Source organism: Taudactylus pleione, unplaced genomic scaffold (assembly GCF_031769625.1).
Source record: "Taudactylus pleione unplaced genomic scaffold, aTauple2 ptg000053l, whole genome shotgun sequence".
NCBI classification, from domain to species: Eukaryota; Metazoa; Chordata; class Amphibia; order Anura; family Myobatrachidae; genus Taudactylus; species Taudactylus pleione.
In genome coordinates, this window is record NW_028284455.1 from 31,684,030 (window position 1) to 31,709,844 (window position 25,815).

The 25,815-nt window shown below is 45.4% G+C and overlaps 1 long non-coding RNA gene across 1 annotated transcript in view; it reads right to left on the bottom strand.

Annotated features, from left to right (window-relative positions):
- The window catches only part of LOC148535340 (uncharacterized), a 121,011-nt gene that overhangs the window by 83,047 nt on the left and 12,149 nt on the right, over positions 1–25,815 (bottom strand). The gene's annotated exons all lie outside the window — the stretch shown is intronic.

Below are 25,815 nucleotides of genomic sequence, written 5' to 3' on the forward strand. Positions count from 1 at the left end.
ACTGCAATCTCCTATATAGAGATGTAGTATGAGCTTCTGTGTAATGAAGAACGGCAGCCCTGCTGTTATACAGCCGCTTGCCGTGTAGGGGAGAGACCCGCGCTGCATTTAAGCTCTGCCCCCCTTCTTTATGCCCTAAAGGGCTATCAGCCTTTTTACAAGATGGCCTCTGTGGCCATTAACCTCCCCCCCCCCGCGCGCCACACCGAGTGTACAGCGGACCGCTTACCACCTCTCTGCCCCGCGTGTAACATCGGGGAGAGGGAGAGCCGGGCGGAAGGAGGGAGAGCAGGCGCCTGTCAGCTGCCCTGCGCTACTGTAACAGCGGGGAGAGGGAGAGCCAGGCAGGTAGGAGGGAGAGCAGGCGCCTGGTCGCGCTTGTAGAGCACTTATCCCCTGCCCTGTGCTACTGTAACAGCGGGGAGAGGGAGAGCCCGGCGGGTAGGAGGGAGAGCAGGCGCCTGGTTGCGCTTGTAGAGCACTTATCCCCTGCCCCGCGCCACTGAAACAGCGGGGAGAGGGTGAGCCCGGCGGGAGGAAGCTTGTAGCGCACTTAATCAGCTGCACCGCACCAGGCTGAGCCGGGTGCCGCGCTTACCAGCGGGAGGAGGGAGAGCATAGTGCTCTGCATTAGCTGCCCTGCATTCTATTTATGTAAAATCGCTGGGCAGCGGCTGGAGCGGGAGCCGGTGGATGCGCAGGTGATTACTCACTGCGTGGTCCCCGATGGAGTCTCTCTGCAGCATTCAGCACTTCTCTTCTTCCTTGTTGAGAATGTGCTGTGGCGGTAAGGAGCTGTCAGTGCTTTTCAAATAAGCGCTGTGCACTCCTTCCTGCCTCCTATAAGGACAGGGCGCCAGGTACCCGGACCCCACCCTTAGAGAGGTGGCGAAGGGTACCTAAGAGTGTCAAAAGATGTAAAAATAAAGAAAACCTAAATAAATAAAATAAATGTGTTGCTGGAGCACAGCAGGTTGTGACCAGCTCCGTAGGCACATTTTCTAAACTGAGGGCTGATGGGGCATAGAGGAGGAGGAGCTTCACACTTCTAAATTATTTAAAGTGCCGGCTCCAGTTATCCACGCCTCTATACCCCATCGTAAGCACCTCCAGTGTCCCCTAGTGGATGAAAGAGAAATATTCATTTTGGACTTGAGGAGCCTGAGCAAATTCCGATAAAAAATGTTTGTCTCCATAGTTCATAAACAGTCCCTAAAATTATATTTGTTCCCCCCAAAAAATATGTTTATATACTGTACATCTAGTCATTTTTGGCTTGAGGACAGAGGAGTAACGTGGAAACCATGGCGTCCAGAGAAAATGCATGTCATACTGCCCCCCCTCCCTGTACTGAACTGTGCCAGTGGGGTATGGCCAGCCTGCAGGGGAATACTGAAGTGAAGAGAAAAAGAGCAAACAGTGGCAGTATGACACTTGGCATTGAGGTACCATTGGGGGAATAGCATGCTTCGGTGAGGCACTGTCTGACATTAAGGGGTAGCTCCTTTAGCACTGCTTTATTTATGTATAGCTCCCAGGATCTGACTTTTATCTCCTTTGAATCATTGTTATTAGTCAATAGAGGAGATTGACATATATTCAGATCATTTTACTTAAATTGACAAAATATTTGTGCTAGAGTAAAATTCCACAGGGTGCACAGCTTATTACTGCAATTACTGCCCCGAGGAGCTCTCACTGGAGTTGGAACACTTATGGGAAGCTCCCTTCTTAGCTATACTCTTACTTCGCAAATATACATTGAACCCATATTAATGCGAGTACTACTAATCATGTTCTGTCTACCACCATTATTATTTCAGTTCTCCTAATATTTGTTAAAAGACCTTTCAAATAACACTTTTGGTCATGCCTGGGAACACCCCATTACTTTAAATAACAAAGCAGTGACTTTGTGTAATCTAATACCTTATAATTGAAGTTTAGGACTACCTCAGATATGTCACTTTTAAGTCCATTTAAGCACAATGAATGAATGAGGAGAGAAGGAGAGAGGGGTTCAGAGAAGAGAGGGGAGAGGAAAGTGCCGATCAGAGAGGGTAAGTGACAGAAGCCAATAAGAAAAGGAGAGGAGTGGTGACAGAAGCCAATAAGAAAGGAGTGGATGGGGCAAAGAGCCAAACACAGGGTAGAGAATTAAAGAGGTGAGAGGTGAATGTAATCAATCTGATAGGAAAGGGGAAGTGACAAAAGATGATCACAGAGGAGTGAGGGCCGCATATGAGGCAATCTGGGCAGCTTGATGGAGCATGAAATGTAGAAACGGATCTCAGATCCGTGACTTATTTAGACTATAGAGCAAACAAACAGAGATAAAACAGGCGGCCGTCATACTGAGTAGCGCCCATAAATTCCGGAACCCTGGTTGGCGCCCTCTGTCCATTTTGTCGCCGAAGCTCATGCTCCACCGGAACCACCCTAGCTACTCCCCTGCTTGAGGAGCCTGCACACTGCACGCACTGGGTGTCAAGCATCTGGTTTTTCCTTTATTGCTCCTAACATTGAGATAATACATACCTCAGTTTCTTTCTAGGTGACTAAGCTATACAATTTTGAAAACGCAATCCAAATTCATCCTGTAATTTTTGCGTGATGCCGGAACAAACAGACAGACATACAAACACAAATTCAGAAAATGTTTTTTTTACTTCATAGTTCATACACAGTCACAAGGTGTACATTTCTCCAAATAAAATTCTATGTACAGACACAACCATTACAACTTTATTATAAGTATAGATTAATAGCCTGAGCAAAGAAACCATTGAAAAATTCTAAATACCAAATTTCTTCTTGCATCCTGCCACAGTTTTAGGTTTTTGTAAAGTATTATACTGCTTTCATTATTCTAACAAAGTGAGCAGTAATGTAATTGGTCTTTCAGTTTCCGGTTAAATGAGGGACTACGAGGGGTATCCAACCTATTTACTACTAAAGGATAGGATTTATTAAGGTAGTTGTCAAGAAGGAGACAACCCATTTCATGTTTGACTACACATTGGTCTACAACTCACACTTAATTAGCTGCGATCAGTGAAAAACGGGGATTTTTTTTCGCCAGATTATCTCAAGTTTTTTCGCCAATGTTTTTTTCCCCCTATCCTATTATTTTGGTCAAAATAATAGGATATTTCTCTGGAAAACACATAGGATCCGCGATAACCTCACGGACCTATGTGTTTTTGCCATTTAGGTCGTGAAAAAAACGGCATTTATCGTGGATTATTTTTCGGGACACATCAGGTCCCAAAAAGTATCCACTATAAGTGCCAGCATTGGGAGGCACTTCTACGCTCCCTCTCCTCCACCGGCTGCTCCCACCTTGCTCACCTTTTCAACTTCTCTCTCCACTGGTATCTTTCCCTCATCATTCAAACATGCTCTCGTCACACCTATTCTTAAAAAAACCAACCTCAACCCGTCCTCACCTGCCAATTACCGCCCCATTTCTCTTCTCCCTTTGCCTCCAAACTACTTGAGCGGCTTCTCTACAGCTGCATCACCAGCTATCTCTCTGACAACTCCATCCTTGATCCTCTCCAAGCTGGCTTTCACCAACGTCACTCCACTGAAACTGCCCTGGCCAAACTCACCAATGACCTGCTTGCAGCCAAATCCAGGGGTCACTTCTCTCTGCTAATCCTCCTGGACCTCTCTGCAGCCTTCGACACCGTGGATCATACTCTCCTCCTTCGCACCCTTCAGACCTTTGGCATCTCTAACACTGTCCATGCCTGGTTACTTCTTAACTCAGCAACCGCTCCTTTTCTGTGTCTGCCTCTGGCTCCACCTCCCCTCTTCCACCCTTCCCGTTGGTGTCCCGCAAGGTTCTGTCCTGTGCCCACTGCTCTTCTCCCTGTACAATTCTAAACTAGGAGAACTCATCAGCTCCTTTGGCTTCCAATACCACATCTATGCCTGTTCTCTCAGGTGACCAGTTGCCTCTCAGTCATCTCTTCCTGGATGTCCGAGCGCTCTCTGAAGCTCAACATGGACAAAACCAAACTCATCATCTTTCCCCCTAATATAGTCTCCACTCCAACCAATCTCGCTATCACTGTTGACAATGCAATCATCTCCCCTGTCCTCCAACTTCGCTGCTTGGGTGTCACCCTTGACTCTACCCTCTCCTTCACACCCCACATTCAATCTCTGGCTCAATCCTGTCGGTTTCAGCTATGCAACATCGGTCGTATTAGGCCTTTCCTCTCCCAGAATGCTATCAAACTGATTATTTATTCACTAATCATTTCTTGGCTTGACTACTACAACCTTCTCCTTACTGGCCTCCCACGTTGCCATCTTGCTCCCCTCCAGTCTGTTCTCAATGCTGCATCTAGACTTATCTTCCTCTCCCGCTGTTCCACTTCTGCTGCTCCCCTCTGCCAAAACCTGGACTGGCTCCCATTCCCCTACAGAATCCTCTTCAAACTCCATTCCAGCCAGACAGGTCTCAGGCTGCTCCCCCACTGGCTCTCAGTCAAAAGTGCCCATTATGCAGTGACCCCTGTAGTTATCCCCATATGCAGTGCCCCCTGTATTTGTGCCCTTTATACAGTGCCCCCTGTAGTTTTCCCCTTTATACATTGCCCCCTGTAGTTTTTATTTTCCATTATGCATTGCCCCAGGCTGAAGTAATGTACACAGACTGGTCCCTTATGTAGTGCCCCCAGGCTTAAATAGTACCCCAGACTGGCCCCTTATGCAGTGCCCCCAGGCTTAAATAGTGTCCCTTATGCAGTGCCCCCAGGCTGGACCCTTATGCAGTGTCCCCAGGCTGGTCCCAGCCCCAACCTAGAACTTACCTTAACTTGCTCGCCGCTCGTGCTCCCACTCCCTCGCTCTGACTGGATCTAACTAGATCCAGCAGGCGCGCGGGCAGGCTCCTCACGCAGCGGGTGACGTCATGACGCGCACTGCATCACTGGAAACGCTTGCCTCTGAAGCAATCAGAGGCTTCTTTAGCCTCCGGTCACTTCAGAGGCCAGCGTTCCACAGCAGGGGTTGGCGGGGGAAAGTGCCGGGCGGTAGGCTGTTTCTGCTGGGCGATGCGCCCGCAGAAAACAGCCTGGGGAGAACACTGCATACCCTTGCACCACATAACCGTCACCAAGTATCTGTCCTTCCTGCCTCAGCCATCTCTACCTCGCCTACTTCCTGCACTCAGGTCCCCCTCTACACACTCATGCCTCATGTCATCTGTCTGTCTCCCCTCTCCCCTACATTGTAAGCTCCTAGGAGCAATGTCCTCCTCCCCACTATCTCACAGCCTTCTTCTCTAGCTCTTCTATAACAGCCTTCACCTTCCCAGCTGTATTGTGTATGGAGAATTGTGTTGCTAATTGTTACTTGTGCTCTGTTTATACGTTGGTTACTGTATTGTAATGTAATGTTCTGTGTACCCTTTACTGTATTGTACGGCGCTGCGGACCTCTTGTGGGGCCCTATAAATAAAATGTAATAATAATAATAATATGGCTATAACCTATGTGGCCAGTATTTAAGAATTAATACAATAGGCCAGAGGTTCCCAAACTCAAGGCACCCTAACAGTCCAGGTTTTAAGGCTATCCATGCTTGACCACAGGTGACTTAATTAGTACCTATAGGCACATGCACACTGGACAATATTTAAGAACAATTTGAACGATAACGACATCTTTGAACGATATTTTGTTCAAATCGTCCAGTGTGTATGCACTTACCGATGAACAGTGCGTGCTCCTGCGGGTCGTTAACGATATCCCCAGTCGTCTGTACATGCAGCTCAATCTGGAGATATCGGTAACGATGCCATGCTGCCGAATGCAGCATGGCCAGGCTCCCCTCTCCCGCCGTCGTTGCCGGCATCGGCAAGTGTGTATGCACTTACCGATGCCGGCACCCCCGCTGGGCCCGCAGCTGCCAATATCACTCAATACACATATCATCTAGTGTTTATGCGCCTTAAGTTAAATTGATTTAACCACCTGTGCTCAACCATTGATATCTCTAAAACCTGAACTGTTGGGGAGCCTTGAGGACCGTGTTTGGGATCCTCTGCAATAGGCATTTTAACCCTATTCAACCCTAAAAGGCAATAAATGATAAACATTATTACTACAAATCTGTTAGGACTGCTATTATTAAACAGGATAAGCAAGTGTAATGATTCACTATAACACACTCTTGTAATCTCCCTCTCCAAAATTTTGAAAGTATTTTCATTACGTATTACCAATTAAATGGTAAGAAATGAAAAATAAATAAATAAATAGATAAATTAAAAAAAAGAGAATATGTCTTGAAATGTCAACAAAGCTGAGAACACTAGAAAGGGAAAAGTAAAATCCAAACAGGACATATTAGAGGTAAAATTGATCAAAGAGAACTTTAACCACTTGCCTGGCACGGTCGTATCAGATACGACCGCACCAGGCTGGGCTTTCCCTGACATGGTCGTATGTGATACGACCAGTCAGAAATGCCCACTAGGCGGCTGTGGGAAGCTAATCTTCCCGCAGCCACCTACATCAGAGGGACCTTCTGGTCCCTCTGCAAGCATGGCTGCCTTGTCAGCGTGTCCCGATCACTGCTGGCCACAGTGATCGGGCACCGTCGGCAACCCCCTCCCAGCGCACTGTCATTGAAGCAGCAGCCACGGCTCATGTAGCCGCAGCTGTTGCTGTGACCCGATCACTGTGGCCAGCAGTGATCGGGCAGCTGGCCCCAGCAGCCGCGGCTCTGGTAGCCGCCGCTGCTGCTCTGTACCTGGGCCACCAGCGGGAGACCCTGCTGCTGCGGCTCCGGCACTACAGTGATCACTAGGTGATCACTGTATGGTGGAGGAGCAGCAGCGGCTCTGGTAGCCGCCGCTGCTGCTATGTATCCGGGCCTCCAGCGGGACACGCTCCCCGCTCCCGCTGTGGCTCTGGAACTACAATTTACAGGAAGTAGCAGCCGTGACTCTGGCTGCTGCTTCTATGTACCCAGGCAGCACCCCGCACACTCCCACACCGGCCTCAGCTCCTCCTCCTCGTCCCCCATGAAGCAAGTAAGGGCCCTAATAGTGTGTGTGTATATATATATATATATATATATATATATATATATATGTGCATATACGCATATAAGTATATATATACACACATATATATATATATATACACACACACACATACATAAATATATATCTATATATATGTGTGTATACATATGCGTATATGTATATATATATATATGTATGTGTATATATATATATGCATATTATCTAGATATATATATATATATATATATATATATATATATTATATAGCAGAGCCTCTGATTAGGGATGGCAACCGCCCATCGATGGTTTGCAAACCATCGATGGTCTAACTGAAAACAAGTGGTTTGCCATTGCTGGTGGCCATCAATGTTGCACCATCGATGGCAACCCTCAATCAATGTTTAGCAAACATCGGCAGATGTGGTCTACACAGATCTCCTCGACCAATCGCTAAACAATTGATGGTTTCTAACGATGGTTGAACCATCGATGGTACAGTTGTCAATGGCCATCACTACAGTATAACATAAAAGTCGCTATTTTTATGGTATACTGTGTTTTAAAAAAAAATTTTTGCAAATAAAATAGTGATGGATAAGTTTAAAATTATGTTCTTGACCTAATTCAATCATAAAAGAAACTGACAATTTTGGAGCGGTTTTTGGAAAAAGAATTTGTCAGTTAAGTGGTTAAAGGGGCTCATTCCTAGTTGCGCGCTGCTGGGACCACTTTAGCGTCTTTTGCAGTAGTTGTGTCTGCGAGTTTATACTATTGCTAGCATCAGCCCTTCCCCTAGCGTACAGCTATGCGTCTGAATGTGCAGGGGCTGAGACACCCACTTTGAGCGAGTTTAGATGCTCACATGCTGCTAGGCACAGATTCTCTGTCAGAGTATGGGCCCCAATGTGAAGGATTATGCATCTGAGTTTGCAACCACTTCAGTGACACTCCCAAAAGATGGACCATCTCTGTGCATCCACTTGTCACCTCCCAGGAATGCCCAGTACACTTACAAGACATTTCTGAGATGCGTCTCAATCACCTCCCTCTAGAACTTGTCTCCTCTCCCTGGCTGCTGCGGTTGCTTCTGTCAGAGAGTGAGAACTAGACTGGCTGCAGACAGTGAGCTGCTGGAGGAGCTACTGCCAGACAAGGGGCTGCCTGTGTGCACAGACACACTGAAGGGGGAGGTAAGACCCTTCTATTTGCTCTGCACAAGAACAAGTCACATCCCCGGCAGTGAGGGGTAGCTGAGATGGTGTGAGAGAGGGCAGTTTTGATGGACATCTGATACCTTATCTGTGTTTCGTTTTTCGGATCTCTGCTGTGATGCTTTGCAGCCTCTTGACGTTCGGCAGAAAGAGTGTACAGTTACGGATCACTCTCAGCAGTCTCTCTGTGTCTGTGTGGCCAATCAGCTAATAACGCGTAGAAGTCAAGGAGGAAGGAGCCAAGCCAATTCCGATAGCGTCCGAGGACAACATCTGGCGCTGGGCGTCTGACGTCATTCACCCACGCCATGGCCAAGCGGACTCCCCGCAGCGAGTCCCCGCCAAAGAAGAAGACGGAAAAAGTGGGAGGCACATATAGAAACCGTTGTAATTCTTACACCGTTCACCTGATTTGGATGTAATTACCCTCAAATTAAATCTGAAAGTCTGCAGTTAAAGCACATCTTGTTTGTTTCATTTCAAAGCCATTGTGGTGGTGAATAGAGGCCAAAATATGAAAATTCTGTCAATGTCCCAATATTTATGCACCTGACTGTATTTTTAATATGTTTATTATGCTTTTTACATAGCGCTCTTTCCTATTTCACACTACTGTGACTCTGTGCGCACGGAGTCTTGACACGTGCAATGCGACTTAGACATAAGCCTATTAGAAAATAGTCACTCAACTACATCCGACATCGACACTGTGCGAATCAGGCCCTATAGCTGGGTACATACTATGCGATAGAACGATGAATGGCACCATTCGTACACACTGCATGATGCGGTGTATGACTGTGCAATGTGGTGCTCCATGCTGCATGGCATCGATCATTGCATCGTTTCATCAGCTGTGTGCTGTGCAGCACAGCAGAAGGAACAATGAGATGAATACGCGATTGGGTGTACACCATATGCAATCCACACGATATATCACTCTGACCTGCGTCTGAACGATAAGTGGTAAGATGGATCGCATAGTGTGTACCCAGCTTAAGTGTGCAAATGCAGGGTATTTGCAAAATATGCAATTTGTTTGGAAGTTTGTCTTTTTTATATTACTTAATCTTGTGGCCGCCATACATCTAGGATGGATTGGAGCAAATCCCCGTTATGCCTACTGCGGGGTCGGGGAATTGGGAATACATGTTGAAAGATCTCGATTCCCCAATGCCAACCATTTTCGGGTCGGGATCGGGGAATCGAGATCTTGGATTTTAAACACTGAGAATTTTCCTGATTCCCCATCCGTGCGCTTTCATGGCTTACGCTGCCTAAACCGTTACAGCTACATCACAAAGATGGACTTTATTTTATACTATGTAGAGATTTTCCGGTTTCTCCAGAAAATTGATGTAAGCCCTGTTTACTGATACAAAATTTCAGTTCTTCTCTTTTATCGTTCCTATTTACAGTACATGAAACAATTCTTTCATTTCAAACAAGTCCAATTACCGGTTAAGAGTCTGCTTTGACACGACAATAAATAAAGCACAACGACAGACACTTAACATGGCTGGAGCTAACCTAAGTGGAGACTGATTTTCTCATGGACAAACTACGTGGCCCTTTTGCGTGTCACGTCAAACCTAAATCTTTTTGTGTTGACGTCAGGAAGAAAAATGGCTGTTATAAGACCTTAAAAAAAAAAAAACGACTATCCTCGTAAATTCAAAACTGCTCCCCTGTGAAACTGGGACGGATTACTAGTTATGTATAAAATAGTTAATGAAAAAAAAAAAGACGTGAAGTTTCCCGCCCAAATTAATAACCAGCCCTAGGCCACTAAGCCAGCAATGGCTGGCTCAGCCTATTGTTGATTAGTTAGGTTTCATTTTAAAAATTCAACATGTATAATACCCATTTGATCTGTGCAGGATGTTAAACCACGGCGGGTTTGTGGAGATTTTGGGGCGGGATAAGGGTTTTGAAACAGACGGGAAATGACATAGGGTTCTTTTTAGAAGCTCAAACTGACCTTTAGTAAATCCTGTATTTTGAGCTGAGAACCCACTCTCAATTCGTGGCAGATCCTATCCTGTTTGTAAATATTGCCCCAAGCTTTAACACAGAAGTTCAACACTATGCTGTACAGTATTATTACCACTGATTTACAGAGATTATTATTCACGAAGGTTACTCATTGTCCCATTAGTGTGACATTAGCCTGCAGGTCAGAACAATTTAGTTCTAGGCCTATATAATCTTGCATGCACAACATTAGTGAATTTATTGCAGGACAAACATAAATAAAATGCTAGTTTTGCTGGTTACTATAAACTGTAAGGGACAATAGACCCCACAATTACATGGTAATTAAACAAACCTAAATGTGTCCTTTGTCAATACACAAATGTTTACAGGGGAAAAAATGGGTTTTTTGTACTTACCGGTAAATCCTTTTCTCTGATTCCACAGGGGACACTGGAGGTGCTTACGCTGGGGTATAGAGGCGTGGTTAGCTGGAGCTGGCACTAATTAATTCAAAAGTGTGAAGCTCCTCCCCCTCTATTCCCCACCAGCCCTCAGTTTAGAAAATGAAGACCGAGAGGAGATGGAGAACAATAGGAGTGAAAAGGAGAAATATCACACAACAACAAAACCATACAACATACGGAACAAACAGGCAGGCGAAGAGCGCTGAGGTGGGCGTCCAGTGTCCCCTGTGGAATCAGAGAAAAGGATTTACCGGTAAGTACCAAAATCCCATTTTCTCTTTCATCCACTAGGGGACACTGGAGGTGCTTACGCTGGGGACGTCCCAAAGTTTTCCCCACGGGCGGGGGCGCTCTGAGGGACCTGCAGAACAAGGCAGCCAAAACTTGTGAACCAATGACCATGTGGCCGCATGGCACCATTGTAAAGTGGAGGCACCCACAGAATGTGTTGACCGACGATCATTACTGACATAACTTGACTGCGGAGAGCTCGAACCACATCCAGGGTAGAAGACACACCCGAGTCCTCCACCAAAGAGGCACCACAAAAGGTTGGCTTATGTGGGAAGCCAACCCCACCTCAGGGAGGAAAGCGGCTACCGTCCTGTGTACCGCCCTATCAGCATGAAACACAAGGTAAGGACACTTATGGAACAGAGCCCTCCCATTCCGAAACTCTGCATGCCGAAGCCAAAGCCAAGAGAAGCCCCAAGGAGCCATAGGTGGTACAAAAGGTGGCTGCCCCCGCAACACCTCCTGAAAAAACGGCTGCATCTCAGGAATGAGGAGCAACTTACGGTGAAAGAAATGAGAAGAGCAGAAACCTGCACTTTAGAAGATCCCAATCGCAGGCCAGAAACTGATCTGGTCTAGAGAAAAACAAACAACGGAACAACCGCAAAGTTCTAGATGGAAGGCCCCGACTGGTACCCATGTCACATAAGAGCGCCAGGTGTGATGATAATGCGCAGCCGAAACCGGTCTCCTGGCGCTAAACATGGTGGGAAAGAAAAAAACGAGTCTGGGATGCTTTTGTATCCTAAGATATCAGTTCAAGAGCCACCAAGTAAAATGCAGTTTTGCTAAATTGGGGTGGACGAAAGGACCCTGTTGCAGAAGGTCCGGGAAAGAGGAAGGGGCCACGGGACTTCTGCCAGGAGGAACTGCAGGTCCGAGAACCAACTAGTCCGAGGCCAGTTCGGAGCCACGAGAAGACTGAGGTCGACTTGTGTTTTATCCTATTTTGTAAATGAGGAATTAGTGGAATCGGAGTAAACCGGTAATCCAAGTTATAGGACTGGTAGAGTGTCGACTGCCCTTGCCTGCGGATCCCGAGTACTTGACATGTGTGCTTCAATCTGGACACCATGGGGGTCCACCTGAGGACGACCCCATCGACTCACGAGTGCGTGGGACATGTCTGGGTAAAGCCTCCATTCCCCAGGGATGGATGTCCTGGCGATTTAGGTAATCTGTTTTCCATTTGTCCACTCTCGGGATGGATACTGCCGACAGGAATAACGACAGACTGTCGTCCTTTTTTTTTTTACCAGAGAATCTGAGTTACTTCTCGCATGGCCATGAGACCTCGAGTTCCACCCTCGAGGTTGACGTAAGCGACTGTCTTCGCGTTGTCTGAGTAAAACCTCCCCGGAAGAGACCTTAGCAACTTTGCTGCTTGTAGCAGAGCATAGTAAATTACTCTGAGTTCCAACTCACTTATGGGCCACCCTGTTTCCAGAGGGGACCCACAAACCTTAAAATGATAGCCAAGAACCACTGCTCCCCAGCCTCGTAGGCTGGCGTTTGTAGTCACTTTCCGAAATTTCTGCCCGCCAAGAGATTGTTGGATTGTGTCCACCAGAGTAGACCAGTAGCCGGGACCAAACGGATCCGTTGATGTAGATGCAGGCGAGTCCCTGACCTCTGTGATAGCAGGTCTAGCTGGAACACCCAGGAGTAGAATAGTCCGAATGGAAGTGCTCCGAAAGCAGCTACCATCTTCCTCAAGAAACGTAAACCAAGAAGCATGGACACCCTCTTTGGTCTCAGGACTAGCAACCGGATATCCCGGCTTAGTCTTCCGGAATGAAAATCCTCTGAAATACCATATCCAGGATCACCCCCAGAAACTGGAGTCTCTGGGATGGACTGAGGCTGGATTTCTAGAAATTGATTATCCAACCATGTTGGATAAGAGTCTGGTATGTCAGGTAAGCGTGGTCCAAGAAAAGAGATTCCTATGGAGCCTTGAATAACAGGCTCTTAGGTGAAAATGCGGGGAACCAAGGATAACCCTAACGGCAACGCCCAAAATCGTTAGTGATTTTTCAAAATTGCAAAACGCAGGAAGGCCTGGTGCGGTTCCCCATATGGGAACATGGAGAAAGGCATCTTCTATATCCTGGGAAATGAGGAACTCCGCTGGTTCCAACTTGCAAGACAGACTGAAGTGACTCCATTTTGAAATGATACATCCTCAGATACTGGATTAAAGACCTCAGGTTTAAGATGGGTCTGACTGAACCATCCAGCTTGGGCATCACCCAAAGATCTGAGTAAAGCCCCATACCACGTTGATGCACTGGAACCGGAACAAGCACAGCAGATTGTTGCAGAGACTGCGACCAAGCCTGTTGAAAAGACCTTAAGCGAGTTCTGTACCTGTCGTGCAACCTTTTGTGGACAACCGCTACCTCTGCCGCCCCATGCCTACTTGGGAGCACCACGGGCCCTACCCTGAAAGGGCTGTGGGTGCATGAAAAGACTGAAACGAGGAACCAGAGTAAGGTCTCCTGGATCCAAAGCATTTCACCAGTGAACTGTAAATATTCAACAGCCCTTGTGGATTCTGCAGCTGCCTGCCAAGAGCGCAACCAGAGAGCTCTGCGGCCAGAAATGGCAGAAGCGGATATGCAAGTACTGATCTGACTGCATAGATCATGAATGTGTCCCGCTAATAGATGCAACTCTGCTCTGGATGTACCGAAGTCCAAGCTCGTATTCAAGTGGTCCGCCCAGCCAGCTACCGCTTTGTTAATCCAGGCGCTAATAAGTTCTAAATTGAACCCCCCCTGTAGTATAAATAGATCGGTCCAACTGCGATAAGAAGGGGGTCCCCATGGTAGATCTAGGATCTGTCAGACAGTCAGAATTAAAGGCTCCCCCACCGTAGAGTATTAAGTAACATAGCACCCAGCATTGAAGCATTGTTTTCTTAGAAAGACGAGAACAGACGCATCCACCGGGGAATATGTCACCCACCTTTCCATCATAGATAATGGAAAAGAATAACTGGGGGGGGGGGGGAACGACGTGGAATCTGTATCGAACAGATTAAAAATATCTGAGTAGCAGGAACACGTTTTGAATTCTGATTCACGGATCCTCATGAGCGTGGAATTCCCCATCTGACTTCTGACTGTAGGAGAGTCATCAGAGGGCGCTTTTGAGTAGGTTTTTTTTTTTTTTAATAGAAAATGGAGGGTACAGTAGCCGCAGTACCTATAACCTCGGGTATTGATAGGTAACGCCCTATGAGGGCGGCAAGGGGCTTGTCTGAGATCTTCCCAGAGGGAAGAGCATTAGACCCCTTCAGCTGTACCTGAAAGAGACGTGAGTAAGGGTGGAAGAGGAGGCTTCTGCCCTCACTTTCCAGGAAAATAAGAAAGCTAGCCCCTTGCGGGCTCACATCGCTCGCCACAAAGATATATTCCCCTCTCACTCGGATGGTAGGGAATGACGTTGGACACTGGCAGATGACGTCATCGTACATCTATGGAAAGGGATCTCTCAAGCAAAAGCAATATATATATATATATATATATATATACACACACATATTTTTGTGCAAGGCAGGACTTGATCCTGGGACCTAGTGGTTCAGGGTCGGTGGAGAAGCCTACTGCCTGTCATTTAAGACACACAAACTGTATCCAGACTATAGAGTACAGTATAGAAAAAAAAAAAAAAAAAAAACAGAAGGCCACAGATTAGCTCCTTTCAAGGAGAATCCAGCCTTAATCAAATGCAACACTAACAGGGAGAGATGCAGGCATACAGTAATAAGGACAGCAGACACGCTGTTTGTAACAGCTCCATGCCGCTTAGAGAGCGCGTCTTTAGGCTCCAACCCCTTTACATGCTAAAAGCAAAAGTGGCTTCTATGTAGCCATAATCTCAGCCCCGCTCTGCTGCCTCCGCAAAACGCGTGTCTAGCGGGGGCCGTTGAAAGCTGGGAGCAGCGCAGTGAGCTATGTATGTACACAGCCTGTACTACAAGCGCTGGGCAGTAGAGGTTGCATAAACCTTGAAAACGGCAGACACACTGTTTACTACAGCTGTATGCCGCTAGTACTGAGAGAGAGAGCCCGTGCGAATATAGGCTCCGCCCCATTCTTTATGTGAAGGTCTAAAATGGCCTCTGCATTTTATGTCAGCCCCCCAGTGCTGCGCTGTCCAGTGGGGGCTGAGTGGCAGCGTGGGGGAGCCAGGGGATGCACAGCTACATACTCACTGCGCTCCCATAGAAGTCTCTCAGCAGGTCCTCTTCTTGCTGTGGAGATGTGCTGTGGCGATAAGGAACTGTCAGTTGCTTTTAGAATAAGTACTGTGCACTCCTTCCTGATCTTTAGAAAAATCAGGGCGCCAGGTACCCGGACCCCACCTTTGGTATAGGTGGCGAAGGGTACCTAATCGTGTAAAAGATGCTATAAAATAATAAAATAAAATAAATGTATTGCTGGAGCACAGCATATAGTTCCCAGCTCCTAAGGCACATTTTCTAAACTGAGGGCTGGTGGGGAATAGAGGGGGAGGAGCTTCACACTTTTGAATTAATTAGTGCCAGCTCCAGCTAACCACGCCTCTATACCCCAGCGTAAGCACCTCCAGTGTCCCCTAGTGGATGAAAGAGAAACATTGTAGCAGTAAATAGAAGAAAAAATAGACTGCAAAGATCTCTGTACAAGGTCTATTGGCCCAAGAACAAACTGAATTATCAGGAGAGATAACACCTAGGCGTATATTCACTAAGGCCGGGTACAAATCAGATGGCCAATCGTGCAGATGGTCGGGGCGATTCCCCTTCACTCTGGACCATGAAAGATCGGCCGTACACACTAGATGATTTAATGAACGACAGAGCAATACCTCGTTCAGTCCTTCATTAAAATGCACTGCCGCACACACAATATCGTTTGATTGACCATTCAGCACAGTCAAACGATCTCATATGTCATCCGAGCGCGCAATTTTGCATACCCATTAGATAAGCATGATTTGTCTTTCCGATACGGCAAATCATGCCAATCTGATGTGTACCCAGTCTAAAGGTCGATTTTGATTTAATTTAAACGTTTTAAAACCATGAAAAGCGATTAACATCGATGTTGTGCTTCTGGGGCTAAATTACACTTTTACTAACAGACAATTTTTTATTTGTTTTTTAATTATTAGTAAATGTGTGATTTAGATCAGATACACATCAATGTTGATTGATTTTCATAAATTTTAAATCGATCAAAATCATTTAAAATCGACCTTTAGTAAATATACCTCTATATGCCACTAATAAACCTGATTAACTTCAGACACTTTTTCCTTACTACTTTAACTAGGTATAACCTATCCCACTATGTATTTTTATTCATTTATTATTTAAAGGTAAGCTTTAACAACCCTTATGCTGCGTACACACGGTACGACAGCAACAATCAGACAATCGTCTGATCGTTCTGCATGTGCTGGATCGAGCATCCAGCAGATACCCCACTACTATAACGACCCGTGATCAACGATCACGGGTCCATATAGTAAATAGGCTAACCTGGTCGATATCGACCAGGTCTGCCTGCTTGCACAGACGATGGTAGTTCCTTGTCAACTACCATACGTGGACGCACATCACCCATCGTATGGTCGTTAGCAGGGCCCAGATAGTTATCATTGAAATCTGACGGGCCATTAGGTCTACTGTAAAGTCAGGTAGATGCATCCACCCAGCGGTTACTGATGAGTGGCAGGAACGTTTTCTAGAAAATATGTGATATAAAAGGGAGATTAAGATCAGGTGGCCACTAAAATGCAATTCCTATGCACAACTCTAACATTGTATACAAGTGGAAGAGATGAATTGTCAGGTACAACCATCTTGGTATTAGATCTGTGCAAAATAAAAGAACAGAAAGAGGCATAGCCAAAAAAGTGTGCTTGGAATAATCTGAGTGTAATATTTGAGTAATAATTATTCATTGATCTTCTTGATCAAACTTTAAATGATAGGTGTACCAAATGTCTGATGTGTAAAAATCAAAAGAATTACCAAAGCAATCATTTTTAAAAGTTAACCAAATTCTACATCTTCATCATATATGTTTTCACTAAAATATGAATGCCAAAACTAAAAAAAATCTGAAAATGGAATTAATGCTAGAATAGTTTAATGTTATAAGTCAACTGGAATGCAGTCTCTACCTTCCACTGAGACTGTACTCAACAAGGTCACCAATTATTTCTTCGCGGACAAATACAAAGGCCAGTTTTGTATTCTTATATCCATCGTTTCTCTATTCTTATATCCATCGTTTCTCTATTCTTATATCCATCGTTTCTCTATTCTTATATCCATCGTTTCTCTATTCTTATATCCATCGTTTCTCTATTCTTATATCCATCGTTTCTCTATTCTTATATCCATTGACTTCACAGTGGTATTTAACACTACTGGCCACCCCCTCTTGTAAACCTTACATTCCATCAGGCTCTATGACTCTGTTCCCTCCTAACATGGTAGCAGCTGCGATAGCACTAATATGGTAATGCAGCAGGAGGCGTCCTGCCTCCTGCAAGCATTACTGATCAGAGTTGTGTTCTAAAACGGAACATCGGATCATCTGCGATCCCATTGGCTGGCTAAGTGACCATGGGGTCACACAAGCCGGCCGCCACAGATGCACAAAAGAGGCCAGGAATCTCCGTCAGATTCGATTTGGGTAACGGATGCAGTCACTGCCCCCTCCCCCTCCCCACCTACAAACAGCAGTAGACTGTCACATTCACATTACAGGCCCAGCACATGCGCAGATTCCCGAACATCGGTAATCTGCGTGATCCATTTAACTGCATTTTCTGCTGTATCAGGCCCTCTGATGTGTCCATCGATATCGCCTATAGATTGCAAACTGCAAGAAGAGCCCTCTCCCCTGTGTCTTTTCCACATATAAATGCTAAATACATATTGTAATTATGCATTTATGTGAAATTGTTAACTTGTTTGTGCTAGTCTGTAACTTATTGTCAGTCTTATTCAAAGTGTTAGGCACTACGGAATTCTAATAGAAAATAACAACAATAATGCAGCAGAATAAATGAAGATGTAAGAGTGGATGAAGGTGTTGTTACGTTTAGAAGAAACTGAGGGGTTAATTCAGCAGTGCACGCAATTATCGGGAATATGCGCATGCGCAGGACCCATTCTGCGAGTGTGCAGATTGGGTCCTGCTAGCATGCACGCTAGCCCTTGAATGCCTCTGCCTGATTGACAGGCAGAGGCATTTAAGGGGTGGGGGCGGACGACGTTCCCAGAAATGGGGCGTGTCTGCCTTGTTTTCCGGGAGTGGCCAGCCCAGAGACTGTACTTCTATTACACTGCATATATATATATATATATATATATATATATATATATTTATGGCACAAAGAAAAGGGAGCGCACCATCGTGAAATAAATCACAAAGAGTTTATTGCATTCTAAATAGGAACACTCACATTTTGTCTAAAATGAGCAAGCATATCACAAAGAGTCCAGGTGAATACCGCACGGCGGATATCCTCTAATCTGTCTGACCACTATTTTTCACATTTCATACAATCAGTTAACTCAACAAAAAAATAAATCAATAAATACAGAATTTTCTTGAGTTAACTGATTGTATGAAATGTGAAAAATATTGGTCAGAATGATATATTATTTATCTGTGTGTTATACGTGATGTTAGTCTGTGATATGTTTATGATTCAGATATGCAACAAGCAGAGGTTAATCAGGAAATAGAAATGGTTAAATGTTTAATTAAGCCGGTGATAAAAAAGATCCGGACCACTGGTTTAGGACACGCCTACTGACGAAGTCCCATTGTGACGAAACTAGTTTGGGCACTGGAGTGACGCTTGGTATTGGTCCCGCCAGCGCGAAGGAGAAAGAGCTGGTTACCCGCATCTACCATTAGTGGTCAGACGGATTAGAGGATATCCGCCGTGCGGTATTCACCTGGACTCTTTGTGATATGCTTGCTCATTTTAGACAAAATGTGAGTGTTCCTATTTAGAATGCAATAAACACTTTGTGATTTATTTCACGATGGTGCGCTCCCTTTTCTTTGTGCCATAGATGTAATACGGCTCTGGAGGAGAGCTAAGGAGGAGAGCTGCAATATATCCCAATTAAATATACAGATTTAGAGCTGGTCGGGAGAGATACTTTTTTCAGTACACAAAGGAACTGATTTGCGCCTTGGACTCTTTGCTGTTTATATATATATATATATATATATATATATATATATATATTATATACACACACACGCACAAACCAAGACCATTACTCAAAAGTATGAGTTCTTAAACGTGTAATTTTACACTGAAGCTATGTCATAATTGGCATGGCAGTTACGTAAATACCATGACATAAAAGTTGCAGCCACAGACACATGGGTATGCAGTCGGGATGCAGACGGTCGAAATGCCGAACGCCAGCTTCCCAACTGTCAAATCCCAGCAGGGTACTAATGACAGGCGTCGAAATCCTGACGCCTGTCATTAGACCTACGCCGGGAGCCCAGCATACCGAATGGAGGTTAGGGTTAGACAGCCCCCCGGAAGTCTTAGGTTTAGGGTGCGGGGAAGAGGGGGTTAGGTTTAGGCACTTACAGGGGGTGGTTAGGGTTAGGCACTAGGGGGGAGGTCAGGGTTAGGCACCCCTAAAGGAGGGTTAGGGTTAGGGAGGGGAGAGGGTTAGCAATAGTTAAACACTTTTTCAGGGCTGCAGGTCTTCCACTGTCAGGATTTGAACCGTCGGACATAGGTCCGGTGGTCTTTCATACCGATCCCGACATATGATATAGGGGGAGATGTATCACACCTTAGAGAGAGAGATAAAGTGGAGAAGTAGAAGTGGAGAAGACAATCAGCTTCTGTAATTTTATAGACAGTCCTAGATAACTGATAGGTAGAAGCTGATTGGTAGCTATGGGCACCTTCTCTACTTTATCTCTCTGTAAGGTTTCATACATTTCCCCTGCAGTGACCAGAGAGACCTTTGGACCACCCCTCTTCTCAGTCATCATATGACCAAGCAGGTCCATGACTAGCTGGTTCAAAGATCAGGTTACAATCTGGGAAGAAGCAAAAATTAAATACCTCTATGTGCTGTTGCAAACACACCGATCAGCCATAACATTAAAACCACCTGCTAATATCGTGTAAGTTCCCCTTGTGTCATCAAAACAGCTCTGACCTGTTGAGGCATGGCCTCCACAAGCCTCTGAAGGTGTTCTGCGGTATCTGGCACAAAGTTGTTAGCAGCATGTCCATTAAGTCCTTTAAGTTGCAAGGTAGGGCCTCCATAGCTCAGATTTGGTTTTTCCAGCACATCCCACAGATGCTCGATCTCACTGAGATCTGGGGAATCTGGAGACCAATTCAACACCTTAAACTTTTTGTTAAGTTCCTCAAACCATTCCTGGTCAATTTTTGCAGGGCACATACTGCTCAAAGAGGCCACTGCCATCAGGGAATACCATTGCCATGAAGGGGTGTACTTGGTCTGCAACAATGTTTAGGTAGATGGTATGTGTCAGCGTAACATCCACATGAATAGCAGGACCCAAGGTTTCCAAGCAGAACATTGCCCAGAGCACCACACTGCATCTGCCTGCTTGCCTTTGTGCATCCCGGTGTCATCTCTTCCACAGGTAACCAATGCACACGCACCCGGCTGTCCACATGATGTAAAAGAAAATGTGATTCATCAGACCAGGCCACCTTCTTCCATTGCTCAATGGTCCAGTTCTCACATTCGTGTCCATGGTATGTCCATTGTACCGTTTTCGGCGGTGGACAGGGTTCAGCATGGGTACTCTGACCGGTCTGCAGCTACACAGTCCCATATGCAGCTGTGATGCACAGTATGTTCTGACACCTTTCTATCACAGCCAGCATGAACTTTTTCAGCAATTTGTGTTACAGTAGCTCTTCTGTGGGATAGGACCAGGCAGGCTAGCCTTCGCTTCCCACGCTGGCCCCAATGATCCTCTTGCTGGTTCACTGGTTGTCCATCCTTGGACCACTTTTGGTAGATACTAATCACTGCATACCGGGAGCGCCATGTTGGAGATGCTCTGGCCCAGTCTTCTAGCCATCACGATGTGGCCTTTGTCAAAGTTGCTCACATCCTTCATTTTTCCTGCTTCCAACACATCAACTTCAAGAACTGACTGTTCACTTGCTGCCTAATATATCCCACCCCTTGTCCGGCTGCCACTATAATTAGAAAAGAGTGTGCACCAGCACTATACTGAATAACTAGAATGGCTAATGGACAGATGGGTAGTAAATGCAAATTTAATAATACCTTAAAAACACAATAAATAATGTACACAATATAAAATATCACAAATGAATATTAAATGAATAAGCCACATGAAACAAAACTTCCTTTTAAATTTTTTTTTAAATAAATAACACATGGATACTTATGTTACACAATAAAATTGCCAGCATATAAGCAACATTGCTGTGCCTATAGTAGTATTACTATGTAATGTTTTTGTGTAAAACTGGGTACACACTAGACGACATGTTGTCCAATTTGGTGGATCGGACGACATTTTGTCCAGTGTTTACCGGCTATTTTGTTGATGATGTGCACTCCTGCGCGTCAGCCATATCGTCCATTGGTCCTGCATGAAGGTCCGCTGGCCGATATAGTCAGCGGGCCAAATGCAGCATGACCCCCGCCATCGCTCCTGGCATAGGCAAATGTGTGTGCACTTGCCGATGCAGGGACCCCCACTGTATAAATATGGAAGTCACACTGCATTAATATAAAACTGTTCCACACATATTTTTTATTTTTTTACCCTGCAGAAAAATAAATCCATCTTTTTTTCTTTTAAGTTTGCTGGGAGCCAATATTACTACTTAAACTATGTGGCATCCCTTTTGCCTTTATTTTCCTCGCCACATTATGACAATGCAGCCCCGTTCTCACTAACATAATCGCAGAACATAATTTCCCACAAGATCAGCATACTAATTTCTTTAAATAATCTGTATAGCTGTGAACAAGATGGTCTGTTTGACTACATGTAGTTCCACCCTCTTCAACACTTGATAAAAAAGGACATGTATGAAATGAACAATTAATACTATAGACCTGGGGAGATGTGCTAAGCCTTAGAGAGAGATAAAGTGCCAACCAATCAGCTCACAACTGTTATTTTTCAAACACAGCCTATAAAGTGACAGTTTATTGGTTGGTACTTTCTCTCTCTCTCCAAGACTTAAGGGGCCTATCCATTAGACGACTTTATGAACGATGCGACCAAAACCAGGAGGTTTTGGTCGGAACGTTCAGAAAGTCGTCTAATGGATAGCAGGCAAGGACCAGCGATACGCGTGCACGCTGGGTCCTTGCCGACGCCAACTATCTGTGGAACATGCTCGTCAACCTGACGACGATCGACAGGTTCGGCATGTTCTCAAATAGGAGGTCGGTCTCCTGCACTGAATGACGCGCAGTGAACGCAGTTCAGTGCGGGCACCGCACCTAGGTGACCTGAAGGACTGAATGCTAGCTGTTCAGTTTTTCAGGTCGCCTAATGGATAGGTCCCTTTAGTCCATCTCCCCCATGACATTACTAAAATCTACCTAAAAACTAGAAAAATGCCTTTAGATGCAAGTTTTATATATAAAAACCCACTGCAGTTGAATTGCTTACTTCAATTAAAGAGAAAAAAAAATATGTATAATAAGCACTTTTTTTGGAAAACTATGTGACTGAACCCCCCAAAATGTGTACCTTAAAAAGCATACTCACTGGAAAACTTCAATCTCATAACTTGACATGAAACATACTCTTTAGGGCCGATTCAGACGGGTGTGATTATATTTTGTCAACATTCATCTTGCTACAGGGTCGTAATGTCATCATGAAGCATGTCAACAATGACCATGTTGACACTGATGAAATGTCGGCATGATTAGAATGTTGACAAAACGTCCCTGGTCATCTAGCGGTGACTTACCTGGGCCGGTGGCTGCAGCAGTGTCTTCAGGGTCCGGCTGTGATGCCCTGATGAATTCCGGCAGTGAGTGTTTTTAACACTGACCCTACCCCTAGTGCTTAACCCTAACCTTCGCTCCTGTAGCATAACCCTAACCCTCCAGTCCCTGCAGAATGTCAACAAGTTACATGTCAACAATGGGCCTGATTCAGACCCACTCACGAGCGGCTGTCCGTTCGCAAGTGGGTCGATGTGCTGCACTGAACATGCGCACGACGGAGGGAGCTCCGTCGTGCGCATGCGCCAGACGCGACGAGCGAAGGAAAGTCCTTCGCTCGTTGTGTCTGATCAAAGGGGGCGTGCTGTCGATGTTGATTGACAGCACGCCCCCTTTGGTGGGCGTGCCGGGGGCGTGCCTCCCTGACGGGGGCGTTCCCAAGGGAACGCCTACCGTCAGAAGCCGGCCCACTGACATCACTAGTGATGTCAGTGGGAGTGATTTTGGCTCTGATAGAGCCAAAATCACTCCGGGCCTTGCGGTTGAAAACCTCAACCGCAGGCTCCGGCTCGCAGTTTCGATGGTCGCGATGGTCACGACCATCGCGGCCATCAAACTGCACGCTCGTATAGGCTGTGGGTGGTGACCCACAGCTATACGAGCGTCCAGGAGGACGCTCCAGAATTATGGAGGGCGGCCCTCATTCAGAGCGTGCGCTCTGCTCAGAGCGTACGGCTCTGAATGAGGGCCAATGTGCAGATGCCGACATGTTCAATGTCGATATTTCAACAATGTCGACATTTTGAGGTCTCTCTAAAAACAGACAGACTGACATCTGCATAGGAATAGGTCTTCATAGCCCGCGGTACTACTCGCCCTCGACACCTCAGTCACCTTTGTTTATGTGGAAATGTCATACTGCAACCTAGCTACACCCATTCAGCCACTAGAGGAGATAAGACTGCCACAAGTGGAGATAGACTGAGTTGCATACAACTCTGAATCCACCAAAGATGCATGCACAGTATGAAAGCCTCTAAGATCCTACTGTTCCTACTACTATTCCTTTGGAGAGGGTTACCAGCAAACTAATGGGAGTGATTCTAATCACTTTGCAAATTTTACTGCACAGCTGACAGTACTTTTTTTTTAATAATACAATAATAAGCTTATATTGTTTGTTTGCAGGGAGTAAAATGCTTTCATTTTAAAACGTCATCTGCCTAATAGTGAATGGATGGCTTCCAGTTGAAGCATTGTGCTCTAAGCAGTATCCAGGGGGACTATTTGTAGAAATTAGATATATTTAGCCAGATATAAATGTAATTTAATTTGATCTATTTTACCCACAGTAGTTGTTGATAGTGTCGTCACAGATCTCTTCCAGTATTACTGACGCCAGTGCGGCCTGCAGATGACCACACATGGCTCAATAGCATCAACTGCATTTATCAACAGGTCTGATAATAATCTGGTCAATTTCAATCAAATTATTATTGTGCATAGGAATCATACACAGAGATATCCAAATAATGCAGTGTATGGCATGCATAAGGGTTAGAATCCGGATATCTCGTCACTGGAAGGGGTGCTTCCTTTCCTGGTCATATAGTACACCTTTCTAGCACTATGTTTCCAGAACAGCTGAATTCTTTGTGGCATGTTCTAGAAAATGCCTCAGAAATGCTGGCATGACAGCATCACACAGTAGCTGCAGATTTGTAAGCTGCAAATTCATGCTTAGGATCTCCCAATCCATCCCATCCCAGGAGTGATCTATTGGACTGAGATTTGGTGACTGGGGGCCATTGGAGTACACTGAACTAATTTGTGGAACTAGTTTGAGATGGTGTATGGCGCATTATCCTGCTGGAAGAAACCATTAGAAGATGGGTAGACTATGGAGGAATGCACTTAGACAGCTATAACACTTAGGTAGGCTATGGTATTTAATCAAAGCTCATTTGGTATTAAGGGGTCTAATGTGTGCCAAAAACACATTCCCCACATTATTATAGTACCACAACCACCAGCAGCCTCAACCAATGACACAAGAGGGTGGATCCATGTTACATAAATCACCAGCAGAAGGAGACTGAGCAATGTTTTTCCAGTCTTCAACTCAAGTTTTGGTGAGCCTGTTCCCACTGTAGCCTCAGTTAACTGTTCTTGGTTGACAGGAGTGGACCTTGTGTGGACTAATTGCAATTCAAATTTTGATTTGTGCTTTTTAGAGATGTTCTTCTGCATACCAATGTTGTAACACATAGTTATTTCAGTTAAAGTAACCTTCCTGCCAGCTTAAACCAATTTGGCCATTCTCCTCTAACCTATCTAACAAGGGCATTTTCTCCTACAAAACTGCCACTCACTGGACGTTTTTTGCATTCCACACTAATCTTATTGAACGCTGAAGACTACTGTGCATGAAAATCCCAGCAGATCAGTAGTTTCTGATATACTCCAACCAGCCTGCATGGCAACAACCATTCCACGGTCAAAGTCACTTAGATCACAATCACATTTCTTCCCCATTCTGCTGTTTGAAGTGAACTATTGATCCTCTTGAACATTTCGGTATGCTTTCATGCATTGGGTCCTGTATGGGTGGTGACTGGGAGACGGCCTGTAGTGAACGCAAAAAAATCCGTCATGTGTGGGCGTGTTATGGCATGTCTCTCCAAGCAGGCTGCATTCTCAGACGCACAGCCCCTTCCACAGAGGCCATGTTTAGATGGAGACTCTACACCATTCATAGGCAGATGCAAGTGCTGATGGTGGACACGATGGTGCTCCGATGGTCGACTGTCTGGAACAACTGGCAGAGTAATA